Raw genomic sequence first — 14,061 nt, 5'->3', positions numbered from 1 at the left:
TTGATCGGTTTAGTTTCTACTGAAATTGTGTGGAACGGCCTGAGATGTTTGCTATAGTCTACCACCCCCTCTCTACTCCCATCACTCTGGGCACACATTACTTTTGGCAATTCCCCGGTAAAGTTTGCCCACTAAAATTGTGTAGGTTTCTTCAAATTGTTTAAGAAGATCAGGAAAAGGGGGCACAGGACAATAGGAAAGGTCATCGTGAAGTTTCCAAGGTCATATGTCTCAAGGAACTAAATCCGATTTTCTTGCACTTCATAACTCTATTCAAACATCTGGCCCCTAAATCTGATAAAACATTGGTGAATGACAGAAGAACCTGTTTTACGCATGGGGCTTGAGGGATACCTCCAATGTTCCATAAATAATAGTTACTGTAATAATTGTGAGTTCTTATCTGTACATCCCAGATCTGAATACTAATCCAAACAAAAGCTTATTAACTATATTAATTTAGCTTAACCGAGGAAGAATGATGAGAATAAACAGTTTGTTCTATCCAATTTCTCACTACAGCAGACACATCATTCTTCATCTCCATGGTCCAGTCTGTGGATTCAATAATTAAATTATGTACTGCTCTTGGCGAATGCCCGGAAAGCAAAAGAGAAAGATGCTTCATTGTTAACTATAGATTTTTGGGTGGCCTTAATAAAATTCAGACTTGAAAGAGCAATATAGATTAAGATGGTGATTTTTAATGTCAAATGGACTTTCCTTGACTGTCTTGTTGCCAATAAAATGTATTATACCCCGAGTCCCTTGTTTCCCTCCCCTGCCCCCCATTCTATTTCTTGATCCTTGGCAGGCTCATCCATAGTCTTTGGATCTTCATAGATGCATTTCTCTTCTTACCAATCTACAGCCAATACATCACCAATTGCTGCTGGTCCTTCAGCCACAACATCATTAAGCTTTTTCCTTCCTCTGCTCGGTAAAGACTGTCATACATAATTTAGTTACTTCTCATCATTCTCCATTTTGGTCAACTCACACATTCCCCTCTGCAATAAATTCAAGATCCTGCTTGCTGCAAACACATTACCCTGAATGTTCCTGCATTTCACTGAAAGTCCCTCATCTTAAAGATGGAATCATTCATAATAGAGGAAGCCCTTCTGATTCATACTTCACAGTTTAAGGTTTCACATATTCTATACCAACAGCAAAACCTGGTAGCCTGGGGGGAAAATACATTTTTTTTTTGGTATATCTTGCTCATTAATACCTTGTAACATCCAAGTTTGACTACAGGCATTAAATCTTTCTTGCAAAGACCTGTATTTTGGCCTATAATTGAGGATCTTTCTTCACCCAACATAGACACAGAGGTCTACTATGCTTTTAGTCATATATAGATTTGTCAACTATATATTTGTCAAATCTCCTTGCTAGGGAGGGGATTTCATATGGGGGGGACACTATCAGCATGTTGCTAGGGACTATTGTCACAAGCTTTGGTGTCACTCCTTTAATTATAGGACTGCTTGCAGGTTATCTACTGGTCTATCACGTAATTTAGAATATATTTCAGTATCTCAGATGTGAGAGACCCAGATTAAAAAGACAGAAGTCCAGGTAAGATTCTTCTGGGACTATCTCAGACAGGACTTTGGATGGCATTCATGGATATCTGTTCTACCAAGATACCACCTACTCTTTATCCCACCTCCTGTTTGCCAAGAAAGGATATGCATTGAACCAAGGAGATGGAGGGAAGGGGTCTAGAGAGAGCCAATCTGTGCATCAAGTATGTCATGGGGAAAAGGACACAGGCTGCAGGATTGCCACACTTTGAATTCTAACTACTTCTTACTACCCAAGTGACCTTCAAAAAGCTCTTACATACTTGGAGTCTCTAGGAGGTTGACAACTTTCATTCGATCATTTTTTTATTAACTCTCTGCTATATTCTAATGCTGCAAGTGCCACAGTGAGCAAGATAAACCAGTCCTTGCTCCCCACCCCACCCCCAATAAATGCAGAACTAAAATTTCATTGTTGGTCCAGTTAACAAAATAATTGTTAATATAAGTTGCCCACTGCAGTATCTTTGTTCTTAGTTTAGTGGTCATCAGAAGCTCAACAGATAGTTGGACAAAGAAGGAAAATACCGCTTTGACTATTTTTTGAAAGAATGGTGCTTTTGTTTTCCAGGTTGCAGCCCAAGCTGGAGGAAAGTGTTTAAACCCTGAGAAAGGGAAGGATTGTATAGTTTATACTAAGACAAGAAAAAATCAATGAAAATTCTAGGAAAAATATTAAATATGTGGTCTTGTCAATTTATACAATTTTTACGTGTGTTACATCATGAGGTCAGATATTTGTGTTCAATGAAAGGAAAACAGATTGCAAATAGACATGACAGAATATTGCTCTAGGGGGGTGGGGGAAGCATGATTCCTAAATAGGAATTTTTCCCATGTTCTTTATTGGTGCATTATAGTTGCACATAATGGGGGGACTTGTAGTTACATATTCTTACATAAACACAATATAATAATATAATTTGGCCAATATTATTCCCCAATATATCCCCTTTCCCTCCTCCTGGTCCCTTTCACCTACTCAACTGATATCCCTTCAATTTTCATGAGCTACCCCACCACCACCAGCAGCAGCACCTTTCTTTTCCTCTAAATAAGATTTTTATTATGAATTGAGGCTACCAATTGCCTTCATCATTCCACATCTTTGAAATTTTAATGATCGATGAGGAAATGTTAATGTGGCATATGCACAGGATCTGGGTGCTTTGCTATATAATCAGAAAATATTTGTTGACTAAATGAACAAATTAATAGAAAGTAATTGTGCCAAATTGTGCCAAATTACTTAGAGCATCCAACACATAAAGGTAAGTCTGTGAACTCTAGCTATATTCCTCTGCCTCCTTTTTCTTCTTGTTTTAGTAGACATGGAGAAACAGAATACAGGGAATCAAGGGCAAAAAGAATTGTTTCCAAGAGGAAAGAATCTGACTCTTAGGATTTTAGTCTTGGCTCGAAAATGACCATTTATGGCACCAGAATGGACGGCAGCTGGGAAAGCCGTCTGCCTTTTTGTGGTGCAACAGCTCTCCCCATGACTTGCTTTTCCTCTACAGAGCTGAACTTGTAGCCTCTTTCATACATAACTGGTTGAAGTTGATGGAAATTACATGTCTTATCACTTCTTAAAAGAAAAAAAATACATAAAATGTAAATCTAAAAGAAATGGGCAATTTTCTTGTACCACTTTATATTTCTGTGTAAGTTACCAAGTGCCAATCATTCTTACTTTTTAAAATTCAAATTTGTCGAGCAGCATGTAAGCTTTCAGTGTTGTACAAGAAAAGATAATGCTTCAGGTGGAACCGTCACTTATGCTAGTTCTGTGGAAGTGCCTACCTAAAAAGAATTTATCAGATTGCTGGTTTTATAGAAATATTAACCATCTCATTAAATTACACCCTCTCCTCTGAGGTCACCATGAAATCTCCTGGAGGGTAATCAACAAGGTCCTAAGTGTAGAATTCTTTATTGACATCAGAGTTCTTTCATTTTGTAATGTGTATTTTAACTGATGTAATAAGGTAAATGCCTGAGAATCGTAAATGAAAGTCCTTGTTAAATTTTATTTGGAAGTTAATGGCTATCATCACCGGCTTGACATGGTGTGCCTTTCCTCAGCTAACTGGGAAGCTCAATGGGTGGAAATTTCTAAAATGAAAAGGCAAGAGTCAAATTAATAGTCTAGTGTTGGGCGTGTGTGTGTGTGTGTGTGTACTTTTTGGTACCAGGGATTGAACCCAGGAGTGCTTAACCACTGAGCCATATCCCTAGCCCTTTTTTATTTTTTATTTTGAGATAGAATCTCACTATGTTGCTCATGGCCTTGCTAAATTGCTGAGGCTGGCCTCAGATTTGCCATCCTCCTGCCTCAGCCTCCCAAGCCACTGGGATTACAGGTGTGTGCCACCAGTCCTGGCTATGGATGTGTGTTTTGAGGGTGACATCTGTGATCCTTCCATGACAACAGCAATGTGTTGTTAGCATGAGGAGATGAAAAGATGTCTTTTACCGAAGTGAACAAACAACAGGAGGAAGGAAGCCTATCCTATATGAACCCCTGTTGACCCTGTTCACAGAAAGAAATCCTCAGCTTTCATATAGGAAGTGAAGGAGAACATGGGAGTAACAAGGCCAGGCCCCATCTTTGACCACCTCTGTCTGCTTCAGTGCTTGATAGACAACTCTAACATGATGAAAGGTAGAAATCTGTCAGCCATGAAGCATTTTAAGACAGTGTGATCCTAGTATGCACCTTCAAATTAGCCCTGGATTGAGTTAAATATCAACCGAAGGGAGTGGAATGGCACTGGTGGAATCAGCCTCACGAAAACGAGAGAGATTTAATAGTTTGGTGGTTACAGTAACCACTATCCTGCAAGAAAAATCAATATCAACACAGTGTTAGAATCGCACCAAGGGCTCCTGGAGCTGAGCCATTTCAGTAAAGAATAAACCCGGATTCATTAGAGTAGAAAGTCAGAATGTGGTAGGAGGTCAAACATAAATACACCCTGGGCTCTTTTGTCTGGAAACCCAAGATGTTCTCCTTTCAGGATCGGAGCATTTTTTAAAAGCATAGAATTTACAGAGCTGGAAGTGACCTTAGCAATCACGAAGTCCAGCCCCTTCTTTTTACAGATGAGGAAATAGTGGCCCAGAAAGATTACTTGGCTTGCTGCCTTTCAAACAACTGATCTGGTGAGATTTTCTCCCTACCACGCTGCTCATAAACAGTCTTAGAATCTATGAATCAAACCACAACTGTTATTGTGAGCCTCCTTGGAAGGCACTCTGCTAAGCCTTCAAGGAGCATAAAGAAAGCCAAATCAGCCCTCGCACGCCAGTCCCCTTTGCTGGAGAGAAAACAACATAGCCATCTTAAGCAATATTTAATGGTTCAGTAAGTAGCCAAATAAAACAACAATGAAAGAGCTGCCCCAAAGCAGACCATGATTTTTGTGTGTCTTTTAATCTAAAAAAAAAAAAAAAGTCCTTCCTACCCACCTAAGAAGAAGGTTGTGGACACAGGGGTATCCCAGCTCCCTTCATCATTACTTCCACTTTGCAACATATTCAGTTAATATTCCAGTTTCATGTTTCGAAGAAGTGCAACTTATATAAGATGCAAAGAAGAGGAGCCTGCTCAGACATACAAAATCATTCGCATCTCAACCTTGGTATAAAAAGTTGCACAACAAGGGGAGAAATAGTCCATCGGAGGAAATCTGTACTTTGTTTCTGGAACAAAGCCCAGACAAGGAAGAGTGATTGCCATCTCTTTGCATACTCTAAATATGAAATGTTCATATGCGCTTAACATAATCACAGCCCCTGAGAACCATGGGGTCTCAGGCAAACAAATATACATACGTCCACACGTATATAAACTTTCTGCTTTGTACTTCAATTCTTATTGAAATTGCAGGGCTCACATTACCTTTTAGATAAATGTCATCTACACAAAAAGTGTCACATGACATAAAAAATATGAGTATGCAGGACACCTTCTAGGACTGAAGAACTGTAGAGACTGATCTCTACAAACTAAACCAACAATATCTGCACAATAATGCATACCCCCCACACACACACACACGTAAAATTCCTTATCTTCATTTCCACTCCTTTATATTTTCATATTCGTGGCTCCCTGCAAACCCAGAGGATGTACTTCTTGAAAGCCTTTGTTAATAGCCTATTCTGTCCCCTTGCTGTTCTCATGTCACAACGCAAATGGCATGTGTTGGCAAAAGGTGAGATAGCAAGTTTACATCTTCAAGCGTGATTTCATTTTAAAGCAATCCGTTTTGTTGGTAACAGTCTGCCACTATTCCACCCAGTTTCTATGAGCCAGGCACCCATACAGAGGAAGGAACTTCATTTTACAAAAATGGTGGCAAATTCTATTAGCGATTTTCGTGGCACATTAAGCAGGTTATTATTAGACAGAGCTGACATTTCGCATGCAGAAACATTCTTTTCTTGAGAGTCAAGTGTCATTCAAAAGAGGGAGAAATTATTTAGGATTTTTTAAAACATCAAAGAAATCCCCTGAAAACCCATCCTTATAAATGCCTCCATCATTTGAGGAATCAGGGCTAGAACTGATGCCTTTGATTTCTCTTTGATGCAAACAATAATAGCAGAATGGAATGGCTTTGAGAAACACTCATAAGCAGTGGTCAGGAAAGCAGATCCTTCTTCTGTATCCACAGCTAGACTCCAGCGCTGATGGGCAAAAGCCCAGCTGAAGGCCAGTATTATTCATTCGCAATGCACATCACAAAGAACTCCCCCCCTCGCTTCATCCAAACAGAAACTCATCCTCCTGCTGGATAGATAGATATTGCAGCAGCAACTGGGATGCTTGAAGAGTTTTTCACTGCGTTTGCCTTTGGAGGTACACATTTGGCTCAGCAGAAGCTAAACATTTTTAAGAGCACAGTAAGAAATAGGCCAGAAAACATCAAAGCTTTATAGCTTTTTAGAAAACTTGATGGTCTTGCTGGTACAACTCCCTATGATATGGTTCAGTTGTAATAACAATGGAAAGTGTATCAGTGCAAACTGCTGATGAAACATCAGAAAATGTAGCCAAGGGTCTTTTAAACACATTTAAGAACTGTTCTTTTGAACTGTGCCTCTTAGCCTTGGAAAACCTCTTTGAGATTTTAAACAGGGCTTTGGATGAACTGCAGAGTGAGAACCTGAAATTATCTCGTGCACTGGAATCAATATCAAGCAATATTTTCTCTTTGAGAGAAATTCAATCTGACAGAAGAGAGTAGCAGCGATAAGGAAACGGGACCCAGGCGAAAAAGCTCGCCTTAGAAATACGCTGTAAAGCAGTACAAATTAGGTGATGTCACTAGAGGCAGAAAACCATAGTGACAGAATAAAATGTTATCTGAGCATCAGAATACTTCATTATCACTACCACAGGTCACTAAGCTTCACAAAATGCATCCATCAGCCTTGATGGCCATTTGTGAGCCTCTGCTGGTAGCTAGATGGCGCAGCAACTAGATGCGCTACCCCTCAATCACGGGAGACCAGGGTTCAAACGGAGGCCTGAGAGCACACACCAAGCTTTGTTAGTCTTGAAGTGCTCTCTAGTGGCCAGATGAACATAAAATTATCTGAAGCTTGGGACTCACTTCGGAGAAGATTCAAAAAGAATCACCTTGGAAAGGCAAGGTGCAAACCCTTCTAACCGCAATCTGCACCTCCTGGATCCATGGGAATAGTTTAGGAGCAAACTTGTCTTCCCCAACGATTGGGTTGTTGCCCATCATTTATTAAACTCGGCTATGTGATTTCTATGCTGCATATCAGAGGCTTATCAAATGAATGCGGCAGCGTCTAGGTTTGAATGAATCCTAGGACATTTCTAGCAGGTTTATTAAGTAGAACACGAAGCACATTTAGTTTGCCCATCTAATCTGTCTGACTCTGAAAATGCTCTGTGTTGTGCTCCAAAGCCTCTGGGGAGCAAAGGTAGCAGTTTTAGGGAATGTGATAAGGTTCAACTGGCATGTTCCAGATGGTTCCATTTTTATATCTAATATTTATTTATTTATTTAATCCATACAAAAGCTCTCTGATGTAGCAATCATTATCCTTCCAAAGAGCAATGGGTGACACACTTGACCTGTGAAGGGCCAGTAGTGAATATGTTTAGTTGGTGGCTCTGGGTTCTCTGCTGTATCTATGCCTAACCTCAGCCCTGTGGTTGTTATGTAAAAGCAGTTGAGGACACCAGGTAAACTAAAGAGACTGTCTGCATTCAGTAAAACTTTATTTATGGATGTGAAAATGTGAAATTCTTGTAATGTTCACATACTTCAAAATATCATTCTTCTCTTGGTTTCATTTCAACTGTTTCAGAATGTAAAACCATTCTTACCTCCAGAGCCATTCAAAACAGGTAACAAGGTCATGCAGAAACTGTGGACTCTGCTCTCTACAAACTAGACTTCGCCAAGTCCTGTGATAAGGAGTCTGAATCCCTGCTAAGAGTCAGTAAGCCGTGGCTTCACAGTTGCTTTGGGTGTTTGTCCCCTCCAAAACTCATGATGAATTTAATTCTCAGAGTCATGTGTTAATGGTATTCAGAGGTGGGGCCTTTGGGAGGTGATTAAGATAAGTTGAGAGGGGGATAGTAAAGGTTTTTTAAAAGGACAAAGAGACCCCAGGTTAGCATGCTTGCTGAACCTCACCATGCACCTCTTGGGCCTGGCTGCAGAGTCCCCACTAGCAAAAAGACCTCACCAAATATGGCCAATCTTGAACTTCCCAGCCTTCAGAAATGTGAGCCAAATAAAACTTTATGCTTTATTAATTACTGGGTCTGGGAATTCAGTTATAGCAACAGAAAAGGGACTAAATGGTCCAACCCACCTGATTGTCCATGCTGGTTGGGTATCACAAGTGATGCCTCCATCTCTAGTGTATCGAAGCCACTCCTGCCATCGACACTAGATTTTTTTTTTAAGAAAAAGAAAATTTTAAAAAGAACTTGCTCTGGGAAGAGCAAGTCAAAGACAGAGAAAGGAAGGGGAAAAAAACTCTAGAGGAAACCAATCAGGCATTTAAAAATACGTAGAGTGGTTCCAAGAAAACCACGTCTTTATGAAGATTCCAAAGCAGATGGAAAACACAGTTCTCGGTTCAAAAGGTTTGATATCATATGGGGAACACATTAGAAATTCATGGAAACATAAATTTAAAAACTTGCAGGTGCATAGCCAATAGCCTCCAGCAGTAGGGAAATCCACAGAACAAAAGTTACTTGTGGAGATGGCCCTCTGGGAAGCCAGGACGCTTTCAAAGGTATCAGGCATTAATTCTTCTGTAGTCAGAACAACACTTTTAGGCCACAAAACCCAGGTGAGCAAAATGAAAATGTAAATTTTCTTATTTTTCTAGAATTTAGATTTAACTTCTACTTTGAGCTCTTATACTGTCCAGCCAAAGAAATACAGACCCGGTCATTTCAGGTTTGAAACCAGTGGGTTCAGAATTGCCCCCGCCCTCCTCCTGCCCAGGATGGGAAACCTTCTTCTAAATTGTAAGGGTAGAAGGTAACATTGTGTCCTTGAGAAGGAGTTGGACCCTTAGAAACAGTCCATAGGGGTGCATGGCATTTTTGCCTCCAGTTGTTGGCTTCAGTCTCCACTGACCTCCACAGGAATGGAACCGTTGCCTTGGCCTCCGGGGAACTTTGAGGCACTTTCCTCATTCAACCCAGAGGCCCTCTATGTCTTATCACCACTTCCAGCCCTTGCTGGCCACTGTCTCAGACCTTTTCCAATACCCGGCTGTTACCCCCACCACCACCACACTGGCTCAGTGAGGGGCAGTCTGGGACTTGGCTCTCATTTCTGCCCCTCATGAGGAAGCAGATGCAGATATCTTCTAACCATGCACCCCCCGACCAAAGTTTATCTGAAGAAGAAGCACAGGATGGTGGAAGATACAGGTAACCTACTCCCTCACTGCTCTCCAGATCCCAACTTCTCCCTCTACATAAAGCACCCACACACAACCCTGCCCCAACTTTTGTGGGCAGAGAATGGTGTCAATTTACTCTTAGGAATCTTTGAGAATTGTTCCGCATCTCTTGTTGAGACCAAGGCCAAGATCTTGGCTCTTAAAGCTTAAGAAAGGGTAGGCATGATGAGGGACATGCCTATAATCCCAGTGGCTCAGGAGGCTGAGGCAGGAAGATTGCAAATTCAAAGCCAGCCTCTGCAACTTAATGAGGTCCTAGTCAACTCAGTGAGACCCTATCTCAAAATAAAATACAAAATAGGGCTGAGGATGTGGCTCAGTGGTGGAGTGCCCCTGAGTTCAATCCCTGGTACCCCCACCCTCCAAAAAAGCTTAAGAAAATTTAAGAACATTTTTCTTTCTATTGGAATCTCCAGCAGTCTCCTCCCAAATAGTCAGTCCAAAGCCTCCAGATCTAGGTTCAACACTGGAAAAATAATAAGAATTTTTTTTCCCTAAGATGTGTTTGTGTGTGTCACTATGGGTGTGTGTGGGGGGATTGCAGAGAAAATACAGATTAATATTTTACAGTATCATTGCAGCACACATTCTAAACATACATAGTGAGCACCAGTTATACACTAGTATATATACAGTCCAGCACCTGGCATACACTGGTGAAGCAAATAGTCTCTGTCCTTAAGGAGACCAGTCTGGGTAGGCGTGGGGGAGGGATATAGTTGACAAACAAACAAATTAATGTACTATTATGAGAAGAACTGTGAAATAGGGGGAAGAGTTCCATCCATCCAGGTGAATACCTTGTGAAGAACCAGAGACTAGGGGCTGAGGGTATAGCTCTGTAAGGGGACAAATAGATGAGGATGGGGGAACACAAGGTGAGAAGAATAATTCTATAAAATGAGCCCACTCTACTGACTCCCAACAAGCTTTCTTTGCCAAAAAGCAATCCGCCTGCAGTCCTGCCTGGCCTGAGGGGACAGGAAATGTCACATTCCTCAACAAACTGAGGCAGGGGGTGGAAGGTCTGGCAGACAGTGTAGTATAAATGATGGGGGTTGAGAAGATGAGGGCTGGTTATCAAAGAAAAGACAACGGGTTGCTAGCAGCTAACCTCTGGGAGGGATCCCACTTCCCAGCACAAGGAGTTGCTAACCATTACCCCCTGTGCTTCTGCCCCTTCCTGCCCTTAGGCACTACAAGGAGAAGAAAGAGAAGATGGGGGTTCTGGGGGTTTATAAAAGAGCAAAACACACACCCAATCCCTTGGGCACCCAGCTCTGGGCCCCATTCTCTTGGAAGAAGTCCACTACTTCTAATCCTTGTCTCTTTTCTTAAATAAAACTTGCTTTCTACTCTTGCCTCTGGGTTTCTCAGATGTTTAATCTTCAACACCATAGTGATGGTGGGAGGTACGGTTCCTGATCTCCGAGGCAGATATCAGCTCAGTGGTAGAATACTTGCCTAGTGTGTGCAAAGCCCTGGATTCAATTCATAGCATTGCCAAAATTTTAATTTTTTAAAAGCACCTGAGTCTGGAGAGAGCTTAACTTGTACCAGGAACAAAACAAAATACCCAAAGTGGCATAAACACAGGTGAGAAGGAGAGAAATGCAATCAACTCAGACCATTGTGATGAGACTGAATTATTCTGAGTGTGTAAGAACTCAGCCTGAGAGTCCTTTGATCTGGGAGCATAGCTGCTGTGGGGAGGACAAAGGGAGGGGACCAGTCCAACAAGGTATGATGTAATGGGTTTGGATGAACAGGAGAGATGGACAAATAAATGGGTTGTGATTCAGTGGTAGAGCACTTGCCTAGCATGTGTGAGATACTGTGTTTGATTCTGAGCACCATGTATAAATAAATAAACAAAATAAAGATCTACCAACTACTAAAACAATATTTAGGGAAAAAAAGAATTGAGTACAGAAGTTATGGGGAGTAAAAAATTAAAAACGACTCCCAGATATTTCTGACTTGAACAATGGGTGGGATGAAGATGGGTGGGATAGAGATTCCATTTTCTGAGACAGAAAAACTGGCTGAGAGCAGGGCACAGTGCACACACCTGTAATACCAACAGCTCAGGAGGCTGAGGCAAGAGGATCATGAGTTCAAAGCCAGCCTCAGCATTCCTTGGTAAACTGGGGATGAAACCACCTTTTGACCCAGCTATCCCACTCCTTGGTCTATACCCAAAGGACTTAAAAACAGCATACTACATGGACACAATCACATTGATGTTTATTGCAGCACAATTCACAATAGCTAAACTGTGGAACCAACCTAGATGCCCTTCAGTAGATGAATGGATAAAGAAAATGTGGTGTATATATACAATGGACTATTACTCATCATAAAAGAGAATAAAATTATGTCATTTGCAGGTAAATGGATGGAGTTGGAGAAGATAATGCTAAGTGAAGATAGCCAATGTTTAAAAACCAAATTGCAAATATTTTCTCTGATATAAGGAGACTGATTCATAGTGGGGTTGGGAGGGGGAGCATGGGAAGATTAGACAAACTCTAGATAGCACAAAGGGGAGGGGGGGAGTGAGGAGTAAGGGGTGTAACAAAGATGGTGGAATGAGATGGACATCATTACCCTAAGTACATGTGTGAAGACACGAATGGTGTGAATATACTTTGTATACAACCAGAGATATGATAATTGTACTCTATATGTGTAATACAATCTGTAATGCATTCTTGCTATCATATATTACAAATTAGAATTAAAAACTTAAAAACAGCCTCAGCAACTTAGTGAGACACTAAGCAACTCAGTGAGACCCTGTCTCTAAATAAAATACAAAATAGGGTTGGGGATGTGGTTCAGTGGTCAAGTGTCCCTGAGTTCAATCCCTGATGCGCCTTCCCCCCACCCCACTCCCCAAAAAAAGAAGAAAAAAGAAAAACTGGCTGGGGCATAAAAGTGATAATCAGTAGGAAATCCAGAGCTGTGATTGGAAAATAGGATCTTCAGCTGCCAACAAGACATCTGAGTAGAAATCCCAAGTCAGCATTCTCCCCCACCCCATGCTTCCCACTACCACTAACTCACCCTGCCATAGTGGGAGTGGCAGAAAGCTCTGGGCACTGAATACTTGGGCACAAAGGTGATGGGTGAATAGGGTTCCCACAAAAGGAAGTAGCAGATGAGTGGAAAGGGATGGTTCCAAGCTTGGCTTATGGAGTTACTGTTGCCTGGGGAACTGCATTGTAGACATAATAATCCTCTAATAAGCACAGGAAGAATTTACAAATTATAGGACTTATTACCAATAGCAGTCCTGACAAGAAGCTAGCATAGATGGTGAGTCGAAGACGAGAATAAAATACGAGAGAAATAAGAGGCAAAACTTCATTGCAGAGTGAGTTGGTGTACAAAGGGCTTCTTCTATGCCCTGGTCCTTTAACTCACAGAAACAACCTTCAGGGACTGTGAATTCTATCACTTTTCTCATGGAGCTGTAGTTTCCTCACCTTTCAAAAGGAGAATTTGGCAGAGATTCTTAACCTGGGGTCCTGGGTCCCTCTAGGTGAGACTATGGCTGCTGAGTGAGCTTCAGGAGATCAGGACTCTTCATCCCCAAATCATTTGAAAGAAGGTTTTGTCTATTTGTCTTTTTGTGCATTCATATGAACTTTTCTGTGATCCAAGGAGTTCTCTAAAGATCCCTTTACCTCTGATGTTCTTTAGGAAGATTATTCCACGTTTGGACATTTTTTTGAGTTGAGAGCTCAGGTGGGATAAGAAGGACATCTGGATAATAGGGCATCACAGCACAGGTTAGGAGAGCCCAAGTGGGGTAAGACAGGTATGAGCAGGAGGGAGGTCCCATGCAGAAGGTGGAGCACAAGTGCAGAAGAAGAGCATCTTCATGGGGACACAGCCTGGCATGAGGTGAGGAGAGCATCCTCATTGGGAGGGGGCCCCAGAACAAGATGCCGAAGCCCAAGCAGGACTAGAAGGGTGACCAAGTAGCAGGGAAGCCTGGTGCAGAGTGCGGAATCCATAACAGGCTGAGAAATGTGTCAGTGCAGAAGGGCACAGGTATGGAGCAGGGTGGTCTGATAAGGGTGGCCATATCTCAAGTGAGGTAGGAGAGGCTTGGCTTGTGGGGAAAGAGGGCCCCTGACAGGGAGCTTTAGCCTAAGAGGGACAAGAAGAACCAAGTGGAGTGAGGGCTACCTGGCCCAGCACAGGTATTAGATAGAACCCAAGAAGTTTAAGAAATACCCCTCATGAGGAGCAGGGGGACTGACAATGACAACAGAAGATTTAGCGTATTTTGGAAGATTAATCAAGATTACCACTAAATAGGGAAGAGAGGTGGGAGGGAAAAGGAGGGAGAAGGGGAATTGCACGGAAGATGGAAGGAGACCCTCATCGTTATACAGAACACATGTATGATGTAGTGAGGAGAAGAAAAAAAAGAAGTGTGTCACATTAGATTGGGTAGAGAGAAGGGATGGGATGG

This window comes from Marmota monax, unplaced genomic scaffold, assembly GCF_021218885.2.
Source record: "Marmota monax isolate L192 unplaced genomic scaffold, Marmota_monax_Labrador192_F-V1.1 WCK01_AAM20220418_F8-fsc00113, whole genome shotgun sequence".
Taxonomy (NCBI): Eukaryota; Metazoa; Chordata; class Mammalia; order Rodentia; family Sciuridae; genus Marmota; species Marmota monax.
This window is presented reverse-complemented; position numbering follows the sequence as displayed.